The following is a 4756-nucleotide window of genomic DNA, read 5'->3' on the forward strand; positions in this document are numbered from 1 at the left end:
AGTGAATTATGTCCAGCTGTGTTCTTTAGCCCTCCAGAGAAGGAAATGCACCCATATCACAAGCATTGTGGGTTACCTGTAGGCTAGAGACACACAAAATTAGAAAGGAGAACCTCATGCGAAGAAGGAGTTTGATGGGATAAAAGTTGTACCTGGAGCTGCAAGTTGTCTCCCCGGGGTCAAACTGCCACAAGTTAGCCTTTTGTTTTTCTCTTAGAGGCGGAGAAATACATTGCTCAAGGAGCGTAAGACAAAAGAATACTTCATTAATGAGACCCATGGGAATTTATCCGCTAAAGCCACAGGATTGTAAATACTACCTATCCCAACTCATGCAATTGACAATTTCAGGTGGTGAGAAAACTCAATTTTATCTTACAGAGGCCTCGCGCCCTTTCTGCAGGTACAACTTCTAACTTTAGCAGCAGTGCGAGGAAGACACAGCCCTGTTGAACAGAGACTCTTCCCTGAAAATACCTGGATGACCTGCAGCAGCCTCACAGGTGCTGGGGACGGGGCATGAGTGAGGGGCCACACTATGATAGCCACAGGGATATTAACTGGACTAACATATAAAGCGTTTTAATAATATAAAGTCCTGCTAATTGAAAGTCCCTGATTCTAGAGGATGATTCTGGATACACTAAATCTCTTCTTTCTCTATTTTTCTTCTTCGTGTTGGCTTAACTTCTTTCTTTCTTAAAACTTTTAAAATTAGTTTTATTAGCACTTCATCCACATGTTATACAATTCAATAATTCAATCATATCAAGAGAGCTATAAAAGTGTCACCATATTAAATTCTAGAACAATTTCTTCCTCCCTGTAGTCATTTTAATGAAAATTTTCTAATTGTTGCAAAAATATAATAACAGAACATTCTCTAATTCCAAAACTTCTCCTTGTATCATTCAGTGTTGTTGATTATACTCTTCCCGTTGCACAGCCAACTTCTTTCTCTCAACAGCACTTGCCCTAATTTCACCACATCTCTTTCTCCCACGTTGTTAGATGTATCTATGTAACCTCACTCAACTATTTTCTTCATCCAGCAGCACATGAAACATGTATTTATCACTAAATTATACTATGGAAGCAAAGAAATGGGTAAACATTGCTCCTTCTCTCAGGAATCTAACAGTTTTCATAGGGTGGCAGACATGTTAAAAAAAAAGAAAAAGAATAAATCAATGCCCTGTTCTGAGATGGTTCAACAATCCTGGTGAGGTGGGTCATATCACTGGCCTCTTCTGGGGGTTTAGTGAAGACTTCACAGAGAAGCTCTTAATCATATTGATCCTCGAAGGAGATGGTAACAGGGGAGAAATATTGCAATTATTATTAAAGCTGTTATCTATGCTTAGGAAATGACACGAAATAGCTCATATCTGATGACGATTGCAGGCAAGGAATGAAAAGTGGTGGATGAGTGTAGCCAAGTGGGCAGCAGTGAGATAACAAGAAGCCATATACTTTTCACAGGATTGACATTCTGAAATTTGTGGTGAGTCGGTACAGAGATTATGGCAGAGGGTGTGTGCAGTCAGGCTTGCCCTGTGGAGAAATCGTCCTGGGCAATGTACGGAACCAAATTTTGCTGCTGTCAAATCGATCTAGAGAGACAAGGTGGAAATAGCACAGTAGAAGTGAGGGATGCGTCATGTGTAACGGGTTGCAATAGAATTCACCCTGAAATCTACTGAGTAATGGGGGGCACTCTCGACATTTTAAATTCGTTATTTTATTTAATTCTTTAACTCCTCTCTGAAACTGTCGTCACAATTTTAACTTAAGGGAAGATGAATATGATAGTAGCCACAGTGACTTTGCTTGTCCAACGTATGTAATGGTGTCTGGGTGAAGCTTGTTTCCAAGCGGCTTTCAATGAACTAATGTCTCTTATCTTACTGAATTTTATTGTTTGAACACTTTTATAAATACAGAAAACATGCAACTACAGTAAGATAGTTCTTTTAGCTTCATATGTAGTTCCCTATTATTAATATCTTCCATGCAAAGTCCGATGTTGCATTGATTGGTCATGATCTCCTTAGACTCCTCTGGCTGATAAGCACTTCTTGTTTTTGAGGATCATGTTAGTGTGGAGGCAAAATGGTCAAACATTTCAGAGACTGCCTTTCCGTTGGTTTTTACCTAATGCTTCTCACATGCTTCAATTTATCACGGGTTTTCTTTTTGTTTTTATGGACAAGGAGTAATGTGTCTATTCGTCTATCCTTTTAGCAATAGCTGTAAATTAACTTCGGTTTTGATTGTGATTGTGGTAAACATACAAATCAAGTTGAGAAGGACTCATATCTTCACAATAGTTATGGTCCTTCAAATTCATGAACAAAGAATATCTCTAATTCTTTTTAAAGTATTTTGTAGCTCAGATTCTACCAACTTTGCTGGACTTTTGTTAGACTAACTCCTATGTATTATTATTATTTTTTGAAGTGTTTTCTTTGATTATTGATATGTAGAAAACAATTCACTGTTGTATACTTTTATGATTCTTTCTTTGGGATTTCTCTGTATACTATGATGACTTCTGTGAACAAAGATGCTTTATTTTTACCTTCTTAATCTGTGTACCTTCTTATTTTTAATTTTTTGCTGTTGTACTTGTTAGGACATGCAGAGCACTATAAAAGTGGTCATCCTTAGCTGTGTCTTGAACCAAAGTGGAAATTGTTTAATTTTTTAACATTGAGCATGATCCCTATTTACAAGTTTTAATAAATTTTCTTTATGAATGTAAGGAACTTTGTGGCAAAAATAATTATTTTAATTTTTACCAAATGCTTATTGTGCTTCAGTTGATATGATATGATTATTTTTTTATTTAACTGATGTAAGATATTACATAATCTGATTTTCAAATCCTGAATCAGTCTTTAATTCCTGAAACAACTCTGAATAGTTGCAGTGCACACTTATTTTCATGTGATATTTGATTTGATTTGCTAGTGTTTTGCTGAGGATATTTGCATCTATGTTCATGAGTGATATTTGTCTGTAGTTTTGCTACAATTTCTATATCTGGTTTTGATATGAGACTAATGCTAACTTCACAGAATAAGTTGGGAAATGTTCCCAGTGCTTATTTCCTGGAAGAGATTATACAGGATTAATTTCATTACTTTCTTAAAATTTGATAGAATCCATTAGCATTTCTCTAATATGTTAAACAATTATTGTCCTTATACCAAAAATGTCTCCCAAACACACTGAATTTTGAGAGAAATATCGTTGAAATCTCCCTTTGAATTTTTTTCCTATTTTTTCTATAGATATTTCATTAATTTACTGTGAGTATAGGAATCCTTTTATGTCTTAAAGTTTGAAATATTGATCTAGTTATATTACTGTTCCGGGTACTGTGGGATTTAGAAGTAGGGATTGTGAGACTGCTATCTCCTTTACTGTGATTATTTCATATCTTTTAATAATCTCCTGTCTTCTCTGTTGTCTACATCAGTTTCCTCTCAGTAGACTAGCTTTCTTTCTTTCTCTATTATATGGTAGACTATCAATACAAAGGGTCTCTGTGACAGAGCTGTCTGGTCCTTGATATACCCACAACTGTGACTATCCCATCGGTATCCTTGCATTATGAAATTCAATTCTCAGAGGAGGGCAAAACAGATTGACTCACTTATAGAGTGTTTTTCCCTGCTGGATCAGCTCAGCCTGAGGTTTATAATACAACATTATGGTTGAAAGTGGAGGGTATAGGAGAAGATATGACTGAATGACACAACTATTGATCAAATATCTTAACCAAACATCTTAAATTGTCTTCTATAATCAGAACATATAAATGTTATGCCAAACATGAGAGAGAGTCCATTTTATGGAAAGCTAAATTATGTATCATTTAGGTAACTTTTATTAGTATATACAAATAATATCAAAAAACATAATGTAGTTAGTTGGCATAAAGTCATTTCCAGCTCATGGCATACACGGACTTGCGGAGCAGAGCAGCTCTCTAAGGTTTCAGGGCTGGGACTTTCAGGAAGCTTGCGAGTAGGCTTTTCTCTAAGGCTCTTCCGATTTGGCTGCTACTGGCAACCTTTCTGGTACTAATCAAGTGCTTAGCCATTTGTCCCACCAGGGAGTCAGAATCATATAATAATCTAAAACCAAGTAACCTTGATACAGTAACATCTACTGTATTCTGATGAGATATGATACAATATTACATCTAAGAATACACATTGAACTCTAAGGCCCCATGTCATGGTGTCTTCCGTGGCATCATGATCATCAGATCCTTGTTTTTCCTCTACCCCTAACTGTAAAGTCAATCCAGCTTCCTTGTTGCACTCATTCATACCACCCTCCTTGTTATTGCCAGAACATGTGAGCAATATTCTTGTACCAAGGACTTTGCACTACTTATATCTTTGTCTAAAATGTTTTCACATTTTCTGTTTGACTAGCATCCTAAATACCTCCAGATTTTCTATTCAAAGCCTCCTTACTAAAGAGGACTATACAATGAAGCAGAGCCCTGCTGCACTAGTGGTCGTGGGTTGGTCAATGCATTAAAGGAAAATTGAAAACCTCTTCAATAAATAGTGCTGGTGAAATTGGATATTCATTTAGATAAGAAACAGGGTCCATAGTTTAATCCACACAAAAAAACAAACTCAAGATGGATTGAAGACATAATGTAAACCCTAGAACTATGAACATCATCAATAAAACATGTATACCAACTAAACTTAACTGCCCTAATAACTGG

The sequence above is a fragment of the Echinops telfairi genome, unplaced genomic scaffold (genome assembly GCF_000313985.2).
Source record: "Echinops telfairi isolate 266 unplaced genomic scaffold, ASM31398v2 ScPeMD7_30;HRSCAF=105, whole genome shotgun sequence".
NCBI lineage: Eukaryota > Metazoa > Chordata > Mammalia > Afrosoricida > Tenrecidae > Echinops > Echinops telfairi.